The sequence below is a fragment of the Protopterus annectens genome, chromosome 5.part1 (genome assembly GCF_019279795.1).
Source record: "Protopterus annectens isolate FY-2018-M chromosome 5.part1, PAN1.0, whole genome shotgun sequence".
Taxonomy (NCBI): Eukaryota; Metazoa; Chordata; order Ceratodontiformes; family Protopteridae; genus Protopterus; species Protopterus annectens.
This window is the reverse complement of record NC_056736.1, coordinates 561,147,894-561,160,512: the sequence shown is the minus strand read 5'-3', so window position 1 is coordinate 561,160,512 and position 12,619 is coordinate 561,147,894. Positions and strand designations below refer to the sequence as shown.

At 39.4% G+C, this 12,619-nt stretch overlaps 1 protein-coding gene across 1 annotated transcript in view; it reads left to right on the top strand.

Moving 5' to 3' along the window:
- Positions 1–7,731: 7,731 nt before the first annotated feature.
- Positions 7,732–12,619, top strand: part of LOC122803530 (ADP-ribosylation factor-like protein 13B) — an 817,640-nt gene continuing 812,752 nt past the window's right edge. Inside the window, exon 1 of the mRNA XM_044073180.1 lies at positions 7,732–7,881. The gene's annotated coding sequence lies outside the window, so the exon portion shown is untranslated. The remainder of the gene's footprint in view (positions 7,882–12,619) is intronic.

The window sequence follows — 12,619 nt, the reverse complement described above, 5'->3', positions numbered from 1 at the left end:
TTACGAAAATAAAATTGCCAGAGATTCCAAAGACAACCACAAAGCATTCTATAACTATGCCAAGAATCTAAATGGCAATGCTCAGATCTGCTCTGAGCTAAAACAGAATGGCATTAAATATACTGATCCGAAGGATATTGCCAATATCCTGGCGATCGATTCAGTGCCAACTTCACCCCCCTCTCACCCCCTAAATGGCCCATCTCAATACCGGAAGATTGCCAAATTCCAGTAATAACGGCCCCACAGGTACAAAACGCACTCTCTAAAGCCAAGAATACAGCATCCATGGGACAAGATGACATCCCGGGCTATGTACTACATGAACTACAATATGAACTGGCACCTCACCTAAGTGTCATGTTTAATCATAGCCTCACCTCAGGTCTCGTGCCCACTGAGTGGTGCAGAGCTACAGTTATCCCAATCCACAAGGGGGGATCCACCTTGGATCCCGGAAACTACCATCCCATCAGTCTGACAAGCCTTATCTGCAAGGCCATGGAGCGTATTATTATGGAACTTATAAACAAAGACATTGGCAACCTTCAAACACTGGACCCCACCCAGTTTGGGTTTGTGAAGGGCCGATCTTGTCTCCTGAACCTGACTGACTTCTTTGAATCAGTCTCCAGAGCCATGGACAAGGGTAAGGTGGTCCACACAGCCTATCTAGACCTTGCCAAGGCCTTTGACATCATCCCCCACTCTGGAATCATAGATAAACTTACTAAGTTGGGCATTAATCCCTATGTCACCCAATGGGTTGCTAAATGGCTTACTGATAGAAGCCACACTGTAAAAGTAGCCGACTCCAAATCCAACTCTAGACAAGTGACAAGTGGAGTACCTCAGGGTTCAGTCCTGGGGCCGCTCTTGTTTGGCATCTACTTCTCTGAAGTACAGGTCAACACTAAGGGACTCTGGCTAACAAAGTTTGCAGATGACTGCAAACTGGGAGCCATTATTGAATCCCCAAATGATGTGGCTATTCTACAAAAGGGCCTTACAGAAACAGATGCTTGGTGCCAGAGCCATGGGCTCAAGCTCAATGCCAAGAAATGTATTGTTATCCCCTTTGGGAAAAAACATGTATCCATGAATTACCATATAGGTGGCAGTACACTAAACACAGAAAGTGTGATAAGAGACTTAGGGACACAGGTGGACAGTGGTCTCACCTTCGATAACCACATCGCCACAACAGTCAGGAAATCCTTCTATGTGGCACACCTCATCATGAAGGGCTTTTCATTCAGAAAAAAGGAGGTCATTGTCCCACTGTACTCATCCCTCATTAGACCCATTATAGAATACAACGCCCCATTTGGTATGTACCTCTCAAGACATCTGCAACAACTGGAAAGGCCTCAGAAATACCTCACTAAAAGAATCACAGGCCTAAAGCAGATGCCCTACGCTGACCGCCTTAAAAAACTCCAGCTATACTCTGTCGCATATCGTCTACTCAGAGGCGATCTCTGCTTAACATACAAGGCCATGTCAAACCCAGAGCTGTTGGACATGCTACACTTAAAGAAATCCCAATCCCTCAGAGCTACACACTCCAGGGATCTAAACCTTGTCATCACAATAAACAAAACATGCTGGAGGGATAGGTTCCTGATCCAGAGTCTCCCCAGACTCTGGAATAGATTGCCCATACATGTCAAGCAGAGTGCCTCTTTGGACCTCTTCAAGAGGAACCTTGATGATTGGATGGGAGAAAGGAAATTCACCCCAGGGATCACGTCAGTCGCCCTGCTAGACAGGGGTCCAGGAAAGTAAATAATGTGGGAAGAAATAGCCAGGGAATTGTTATGGCTAGGCTTGTATAGGCCCTAGGGCTGATAGCCTAGTACCAACCTATGAACCTATGAACCTATGATGCTGGTTAGAAGGGTGGGTGAGGCTGAGTGGCCAATGCTAACTTACCCATTCCATGGGAATGGAGGCTGTCCAGCTCATTCCAGTGCCAGACATTTCTGGAGATAGAGACAGAAAGAAAGAGAAAGAGAGGTACAAGGCATGCAGAGTTATGAGTCAGGGATGTTTGGGTGGTTATAGTAACATTCATAGTACATTTATGGGAGCATGTATATGCACACTTACAGAGGAAGTAATAGCATATGAGAGTGTGCACATCAGCCACATAGGGAGGAGTTAAGGACAGAAACAGAAACAAATCATAGTTTGCTGTTGTATCAGTGGTGGGAAATGAATAGGCATGGTTGCAGTGATGACTAGATGGTCAGCAAGGAAGGAGGGAAAACAATATTAAAAATACAACTATGAACAACACTTGCTTCTTTAAAAAACTTGTACAGCTCAAAACAGAAAATAGCATCAGAAAAGGTGTAAAAAACTGCACAAGTTAAGCACTCTTAATAGATACAGTTCTTATTTTTCATCTCTGGGATCTTGTTCTTCATGTTTGTTTTATGAAGGAGTCCATAGTCAAAAATGGATTGCCAAATGCCTTTTGGTCTTAGTGAAATGAATGTTGAGATTGTACCATGCTGAATGATAGCCAGCAGTATTTTTTGTCATGTCAAAATATTGAAACCTATGCAAATAAGCTTGAAAATAAAACCTGACAAAATGAAGAATTAAATACTTTTGCATAGTATAATAGCTATAATACTTTCCAGGGGTGTGAAAGATTTAGTTTCCTCTGTCCCTTAAGCCCTGCTATTTGGAAGTAAATCTCTGTGAACTACCTCTCCTGGCAAATGCAAGTATCAATATATATTCCATGTCAGGGGTTATTCACTGAAAAACAGCCAAGCAAGAACTTTGAATACCTGTTTAAATTTTAAGGTTAGTTGTGTATAATCCTGCTTAAGCTAGGCAGTTAAACTGTTTAACTCATGGCTGATTTGCATCAATTTATACTTTACAAAATCAAACTACATGTGTCATTAGTATTCTCCTTCTGTCATTTCTGCCAAACAAATTTTGGGGCAGAACTATGCTCTGCTCATCCTGGTAGTATGGAACATAAGTCAAGGCATCTGTATTTCCTTTTCACCATAAATATTACATAATAGAGATGGTGTCTTGCACATTAAATGATACATTTGCTAGCAGCTTCTGGAATACATTAACTCCATTACATTTTTGTATATGCTGTGATAGAGATTCACTGAACATGCTCTTTTGCAACTTTTTTGTATATACTCTGGTACAGGTTCTTTATATATACTTTGTTAAAGTTTTTTTGAGTGTACTCTTATTAAAGACGTTTTGTGTATATTTTGTTATGGGTTCTTTGTAAATACCTGGTTACAGGTTCTTTTGTATGTACTTTGAAATTGTCTTTATTTGTTGCATCACAGAGGATTTTTATTTTCCTTCTATGGACTGTACAGCTTTGTGCATTAAGTAGTCCTTCAGAATTAATAGAGATGTACTTTTTCTTTCAAGTGAGACCCTTGAGTTTAGGAAACTTAATGATTTATATACAGTCACACAATATCAGCTTATACAGCTTCAGCTTTTCAGTCTAAAACCCGTTAGCCAGTATATTGCCCTGGCAGTGAAATCTTATTCCAAATAAATATTAGTCAGTAAAGTTATTTTATTTTATTTCTATTCTGACTACAGGTATATGTTTGAGACTTGTTGAACAATTTGGCCGGTACTAGCTGCAGTCATCTGTTCCTAGTGACTAAAATATTGGTGTCATATATATTTTTCTATAGCTAGCTCCTCAGAGCTGCATTACCATTCATTAAATGCCTCAAACATAAGCTGAGCTTGTCTGTCTCATACTTTGAAACAAATAATTTTATCTATCCAAACTTCCTTTCAGAAGTAGTGTATGCAGCTTTTCTTCTAGTCTTACCTTTGTGGTCACATATCCTGGATTCTGATGACTAGTGGCTAAAGTTGAGGGCAGTGGTGGCCATCTGAACTTCAGGGGGACCCTTGGCTGTCTGGCTTAAGGGGTTTTGTTTTTGTTTTTCTTTAAGCACTTTTCCTTTTGATGATACTGGCATGGATCACACATACTCAGCACTAGGTCATGGGTGCATACATGATGCTTCTCACACATAATCTTGGAGAGATATGCCTCCTGGGTACGCAACTGAATTGAGGTGTGTGTGCGTGTGTGCGTGTGTGTGCGTGTGTGTGTGTGTGTGTGTGTGTGTGTGTGTGTGCATGTGTGTGCACGTGTGTGTGTGTGTGTGTGTGTGTGTGTGTGTGTGTGTGTGTGTGTGTGTGTGTGTGTGTGTTTCTGTGTATGTGTGTGTAATCACTTGGTTCCTATATTCCACAGTAATTATGGTGTAAAGAAAGGAACTGATTATAATAAACAGGAGCTACATTATATTAGCCACATTCTTTGGGTGAAATCCTTGCTTTCCTTGTATTGCTTCCTTTTGACACTGTGTTTATTTTTCCTCTGTGAATAAATTGGATAGCATGAGTTTATTGTTAAAATTTTAACTGTTAATACATTTTAATTAAATTGTATTTTGCAGGCACATGTTATGAAATGCACTTTGCTGGGCTACAGTATTTTATCTGCTACTTAGTACACACAAGTAAGGCTATGAGCTATTAATGAGCTCCTTCTTGTAGTGCAGAGTTGGGTTCCCTAAGCCTTCGTTTATCTACTGTGTGACTTTGACCAAGTCATTTTACCAGACAGTGCTCTTGGGCTACTCCTGGGCTGTCCCAAATTGCATTGCATATTTGTCTTTCAAATTCATGAACCCTTCACACAGTTGCTAATTAGTGTTTCACTATATGCTATTTGTCTATTATTTATTTATTTTTTTATTTATACTTTGTTGACCAGGTTACTTCCACGAGGCTAGTGGCCCATTTTCATGAAAGACCTGAGGTTGTTTTATACTACTAGGGGGAATTTAGTCAGGGCATTGGGCAGCTCTTCCTGCTCTTATTGATAGGTGCTGTGGGATTCCTTACATCCACCTGTCCTACTGCTAATGCAAGCAGACGGGGCCTCATTTTAACATCTGTTTCACAGGACAGCACATTCAGTAGTGCAGCAACCTCCTTATGTTGTACTGCTGCAATCCATGTACCTGGGGTGGGAATAAAACCCACAACCTTCTGCACTAAAGGCGAGTATTCTCCCTCTTCCACCACCGACACAGCTGTGAACCATAATATGCCAGTTTTGTAGTTTAACAGATTCCCATAAGCATTTTCACTAAATGTTAGTTTCAAGAGAATAAATATTTACTGTTTCTCATGATATCAGTTTTCAGAATGTGTGTGTGTGTGTGCGTGTGTGTGTGTGTGTGTGTGTGTGTGTGTGTGTTTGTGTGTGTTTTTTTAATGGCTGTACATTTTTTGTTATAAAATTTGAAATACACATTTTTAATGAAATCAAAATCTTTGCGATCATTGTAAAAGTAAAGAAGAAAATATTATGTTCCCTGATGGGTTTGAATAATGTTTATGGTAATTGGGGAGATACAGCCAAGTAACTGGATACTGGTATGGTTGGTGGGAGCCTGGTTCATTACCTTACAGGACCCCCTTTGACCATAATCCAGGTCTGACTATGAAGGTGTACACTGCAATGGTATGGCTTTGTCAACCATTCAGGTAGGTCAGACCTACAGTGTGTGATTTCAGAGGAGGCAACTAGCTATCTTGATGAGGGGAAAGATACAGGGAGGTCAAAAATGAGATGTAGGTGTCTTGCAAACATGAAACACCCTAAAAAAGAAACATTGTGTTGTAATATTTCTGATTTTTGTATGACTTGTGGGTTGTTGAACAAAAGTTGCTGTAACATCTATTTTGTCTTTAATTATTTTGCTGTATTCATTGTACTAAAGAATGAATTAATTAATTAATAGGGCTGGATTGTATAATACTGCCTAGTACAAGCATGTTACATGTAAGTAATATATTTTTGCAGCACCTTCTTTATTGTTTCCAGCAATGGTGAAGGAGGCTGACATTTGTCAGTGCAGTATAGTCTGCATTGTTTGGAGTGATAATCAGATCCATCTGATCTTTAGCATCCATTATGTGATTGTTGCATATTACCGTAATACAGTCTTTATACAAGTTTGAATTGTAAAGGATTCCTGCATTTCATTAAAAACTGTTACTCTATCTGGGTTATCTCAGGAGATTAAAGTACTGACTTGTTAATGAGCTGCTTCCTTTGCCAAGGGTACAGGGTTTGAATCTTTCCACCTTCGTTTACCTATTGTGTGACCTCGAGCAAGACATTTAATAAGACAGTGCTTTGAGGCAATTGGGAATTTGAGCCAGGCTTCTTAACTGATTCCTGGTCAGCATGCCTAGTAACTAACTATGAACCTATAGTTGGTTTCTGCTAGCCATTCTCTCTTGTATAGCTGGTCGTTTTCAGGATATGTTATGGCAAAATCATCAGCACACCATTTTTTTAATGTAATAAAGGACATTTATTCTTCAAGAGCAGCAGGTACTGCGAAATGTTTCTGTAACGTACAAGAAGTATAATTTAAAATAATTGGGAATGTGAATCCAACAGAACACATGCACTTATGATGGCCCTAAAATGCATGTGGAGGGACCCAATGTTGAAAACAGCCATGAGCCAATGTACACTTAATTCATCACTGGTTAGAGGCTGATACACACAGATTCATCTCTAAAAGGTTGCTGTACATTGTTAGCCCCTGGAATCTGCCTAACTGAAAGACAGTGTGCCTCTTTCATGCAGATGTTCCAGTCTGTAGCTCATGCTCTTTTGTAACCTGTAAGGTTAAAAGTTTTGAGACTGTCAGTCTAAGTGGCACACTATGGTTTTCAGTATTCTTCCTTCATTTGTAAATAAAATATGCACCAGCTGTGTTATTGTTGAGATTAATAGGTCATATTTTGTAGTTTATCTTTTTTTCTGAGTTTTTCTTGCCGCTTTTTTCTCTCAAGATCATTGGTTTATGAATATCACTGTAAATGTTGCTTTGGAAGCTACATTTATAGTTACTACTCAATACTCAATTCCAGATTGTATTTTGAAATGCTGGATTTCAATGTTGACTCAGGGGTGGTGGCACAGTGGTGCAGTGGATAGAACTACTGCCTGGTTTCAGGTGTGGTTCCCATATGGTATGCCTTCTACATGTCCCCTCTCTGGTCATGTGGGCTTTTGATGAGGTCTTTGATTTCTTTTTCAGCCCAAAGACATGCTATTAACATAAACTACTGATTTTCTTAATTGCCATTAGGTGTATATATGCATTCTTTAAATTGAAAATATGTGTCTCATACAGTCTTTAAAATGGGCTAAAGAAATAGATAGCCCTACGTGGTCTACTAGATTAGCAGTACTGCTCTCCTGCAGGATCACACACCAATGAGGTCCAACATTCATTTGTAATTTTGCATGAAATTTCTGTATGGCCATTGTTAATGCATATTGGTATTATACACATACTCATATTACATGTGTGCTCCTGTTTTATGGTAGTGACTAACTTTTATAAAATAAATAACCAGTACCACCAGTACCTTCCGTTACCCCTGAACTCAAATGGAACTCATTATTTTGTGACTTAGTTCTTGGTCATGTGCATGAAATTTTATTAATAACTGACCACAAATATGAAGCAAAAATCTGTACTGAGGTATATATCCTCAATTTTTATTAAGCGACGTCAATCACATTTGTAACAAACACAAGATAGTTACTCCCCCCTCCTTTAAATTAGCACGTGCTCGAAGTTAGTAGAGTGAAAATACCGCCAACTCAAAAGAGCCAAAGTCACGACTACCCCAACGAGTCCTGTAGCCTCTCGCTGTAAACCCTTGTGACGCTGGTATTCTGAGGCATGGACGCTGAAGAAAGGGACGGCAATTAGCCAAAATAAAAGAACGAAGAGAAACGTTACTGGCAAGGTATGTTTCAAACCATAACTCGTCCCGTCTTAACTGCTGACAGCGGCTAATACATCCGTTAATAGCACGTGAAAAAAAAGCGAGGAAGAAGTGCCATTTACTGTATTTATTCCCAAAAACAAATAATATAACTCAGACTCTAGATGGGGTAGATTCTGTAAAATTATGTTGGGAAAATAAATTGATCAATTATCTTTCCTTGCTTTGCTTGGCAAGAGTTGTAAGGTGCGCCTTCTCCACTTGTCTCCATGTGCAATATGCAAAGCACGTCATATTTCACATATCCTGCGCGCAGAAAGATTATTTACCAATTACTGATCGTTTGTATAACACTAATGTACTACAATTGTTGTTACTACTACTAAAGAGTTCCCGCGTAGCTGCTGTATAATACTGGGCCTAGTTGTATTTGTAATTACTAAGCTGGCATCAAAAGAATATGCGCGCTAACGATCGTGTAACGCGAAAAAAATATATAGTGGTAATGTAGTGCGGTGCAGTGCATTCTTGGGTGTCTCTTACTTTATACGAGACATTAAACAGAGATCCCATTAGGTGATGAAAAAGATCCCAGAAGTAAAGGAAAAATTCCTTGCTTCCCTGGCCAAATTTCTTCCAGTTGTATAACTACTAGTTTGCTAACCTAGTGGGACTAACCCAGGCACCAAATGGACAAATAAAATAAATGATGTTATCATGATGATGACAGAGGTAAGGAGCACAGAGCAAAGACCACCATTTCTTTGTTGCATCCCTTCAGTAGTTTAATAAGTTACTAATACTTTTTCACACTATTTTTTGAAGCCAAGGTTGGGGTAATGGTACATTTTTGGTCATTTGTACCGTGCATATTTGTTCATTTTTGTCACTTTTTTGTTTTATAATCATAAGGTCCAAGTGTGGGAGACAGGGCTTTCAGATGCAGTGAGTAATTTAAGGAGCTCATACCCCAAATATATATATATTTTTTTGTGAGGAAGTTATATTCTTTTCCAGCAGAGTTTGGTGCTTGGCCAGGTACATGCTAAAAGGTTTCACTGGGCCTGATGAGAGATGTGCAGAGGGGAATGATGACCTCTTTAGACCAAGTGGTGAAGCCTTTAGTTCCTTTAATGATCAGCTGGCCAAAATAGAAGGCTTTCCGGTGATATTTTACTTGAGGGCCTCACCAGATGTGCAGTAGCAAGCCCCGCCCAAAACCCGCCCCCGTGCTATTTTGCACAAAGTCCCAACTGACAGGTATGGGAATCTGAAGTTCAGCAAGCCTTACAGCACCACAAGTACACTCTGAAAAATACATGTACTGTGTACAGTCCCAGGTTAAAGTAATTTATATGCATATCATCTCAGGACATCAACAAGGAACTTGGTCATTCCACATCAGCTGGAACAACAACACAAGTAAGATCACATTTGCATAGGTCATGTCTGTTGTTGCTTCACTCAAAAAAGAGTTATAACCCAAGGACATTAATGGGAACTAAAAAATCTCTGCTGGTCATTTCATTCAGTACTGGACGAAAAAACAGCAGACATGAAGGTTTACTAACTCCTCACATAAACATTTTATTTTAATGTAAAAATCAAGTCAAGAGATGAAGGGGATGGGCAACCCCTTTGCACACAGTTTCATGAAAGAGGATCCAGTATTAACTGCAACCAAGAAAATATTAAGATTAAGGTTTCTATTTCATATTTACTAAAATTGGTACAGTCTTCAAGGTCTACGCTACAGTTGCATGTCACTGCTGGGTATCCTCTGCGTTAATCAGACATTCAGTGGTCATTCATTAAGGGAGTGTGTTGGCTGGGTTTACTAGTGCACATAACACGTGTTACTAAAAGTAAATACTGCCCTCCATATCACTTTAAATCAATATCATTCCACTTGCAGAATATGAACCAACTAAGACTCTTGTCATTACCCTTTGTAACCTCGCCACCTACCCAAACCAGTTGCAAAAACTAATTCACTTTGGAAAAGCCACGCAAGGCTAAATCTTTACCTTCTAACATATCACACATTCTCCTCTCACCTCTTTCAAAAACTCAGTCTAACCACTTCAAACAGAAAAGGAAAATAAACAGGACCACCTAGTTTCTGCTATGATCAGTCACATCTGACAGTGCATCTGTAGAATCTCAGCTGACTTTAATATCACCACTTGGAATAATTTCTCTCCTAAAGTATGAGCTACTAAAGAAAGCAGACATTTTAACTTCATTCTGGCTGTTCCCCTCAGTAATAGTCAGGTATGCAACTGTGGCATCATCAGAGTACTACATTCCCATACTGAAAAACAGAGTCCTCTTTCACAATTCCTATCTCTGGTATTAGTCCATCTCACCTGCTATTACTAAAGAATATGTATATGTGTGTATATATTTACACACAGACATGCATACATATTATACACATGCATGCTAATATATATATATATATATATATATATATATATATATATGTATATATCTATATATATATTTATATCTATATATATATATATATATATATATGTATACACACACACACACACACACACACACACACACACACACACACACATATTACAGGCATGTATATAAGGACCCATTTCAACTGTAGTCAGGGAGGTATGTCTTTCTCCGCTGGAAGCTTCTCTGTAAATTTTCGGAACAATAACAGTAAAAAAATTCATACTAAATTGAATGGGGATATTTTACTTCTCAACAACTGATTAGAATGCCATATCAATCATGGCTCATTACATATGCAGACCTGGTCGTCAGATATTTGCGACACGCCCACTTCTGGGCGAAACTCAAGGTGAGGCCTTCAAGCAAAATATCGCTGGCTTTCCTAATGAGAGTCAATATGTAGTGTTAAATAAGACTATCTACAATGATGCTTAGGTCTGTACTGGTAGTATCCATTTTAAGGGAAAGAGGGCTTTAATATATGTGGTAGGTGTGTGGACATTCCTGCTTCCCAGAATAGGTGACTGAGTGGGGAACCGATTAGTTCCTTTAGTGATCAGTTGGACAAAGTAGAAGGCTTTCCTAATGACAGTGGAAATGTAGTGTCAAATGAGATTACCCACAAAGGTGCCTAGGTCTATATTGATAGTATCCATTTTAAGGAGGAGAGGCTTTAATTTATGTGGTAGGTGTGTGGACATTCCTACTTCCCAGAATGGGTGATGTTATGTTTTTCACCACAGACCTGGCACTGTAAGCCTGTTCAAGTTAGGCCCCATTGGAAGACATCTCTGCTTGACGTACAAAGCCATGTCTGACCCAGCTGTGTTAGAAATGCTACATCTAAAGAAATCCCAATCCCTCCACACCACACACTTTAGAGACCTCAACCTCATTACCACAATCAACAGAATAAGCTGGAGGGACAGGTTCATAACCCAGAGACTGCCCATGATATGGAATAGACTTCCCATACATGTCAAACAGAGCACCTCACTGGTCGTCTTAAAGAGAAATCTTGATGAGTGGATGGGAAATAGAAAATTCATCCCGGGGATCACTCCAGTGGGTCTACTCGACAGAGGCTCTGGGAACTAAGGTCAGGTGGCACAATGCCAGGGTAATCCTATGGGCTAGGCTTGTAAAGGCTCCAGGGCCATTAGCCTAGTGCACACCTATTAACCTATGAACCAATGAGTATCTTCAGAATAGTTGATGACTCCAAGCTTGCAATTGTCCATGATTGCATACCTCTCAACCTCTTAGTGCAAGAAATGTGGGCAAAGCCTAAAATAATGTGGGGGCAAAGGTCCAGAAATAGGGACACGTTTTAAATATTGTTCTTATAAACTTAGAAAGTTGCTAGAATAATAGGATTTGCGCTACCTTGCATTTTCTGAAAGATATGAAGTCTGAATCTCAAATGTATGTCATTATTTAGTCACTTCAGTCCTCAATGATTTGCCAGAAAACCGCCCATTCTTTGAGGAACAGACCAAAAATATGAGGCAAAAAATCTGGACATTTGAGAGGTATGCATAATCATGATCAGCCGAAGGGTTTAATTTCAGTTTTTACATCAAAGAATTGAATGCTAAATAGAAATTATCTCAGAACAGAACCTTGGAGTACACCAGTTTTGACAAGCCTCTTGGAGGCTAGTGTGCCACTAACTTTAATAAACTGATTTCTGTCAGTAAGCCAGATGGCAATCCACTGTGTTACACAGGATTTTATAGTTTGTTTAATCAGTTTGCCCATGATGTAAGAGTTGAATATAGTGTTAGAAACATTAGCTAAATCAAGGTAATCTATGCCTGTGCAGTGCTTTTGTGATTGAAAGAAGTCGGCTAGATTTATACTTTTTCCAAAGCAAGATTAGTTTAGGTTTATGATTGTAGGTTCCCTGGGATGTTGCAAGTGATGATGCTTATAGGTCCATAGCTGTCAGGGTCCTTTTGGGACTTCCCTTGTAGAGGGGAACAACTTCAGCTATTTTCCAGTCTGGAATCTAGTGGAAAAGCTATAGTTGAACAGTTTAGAAACGAGATCTGATAGGGAGTGTTTCATACAGCCTGGTCTGTTGTCTGAACCAACAGAGCTGGTGCTTTAGGTCCTACAGAAAACTTTTTGTATCTGTTCAGAGGTTAGTCCAGGGAGTTATGGATAGGATATTTGATACTCGGAAATGTGGAAGTAACAGGTAGAAGATATTAGAGCTGAATTTGTCTGCTAGGATGTTATGTATATCCTCATAGTGAAAGTGGATGATGGCATTCAA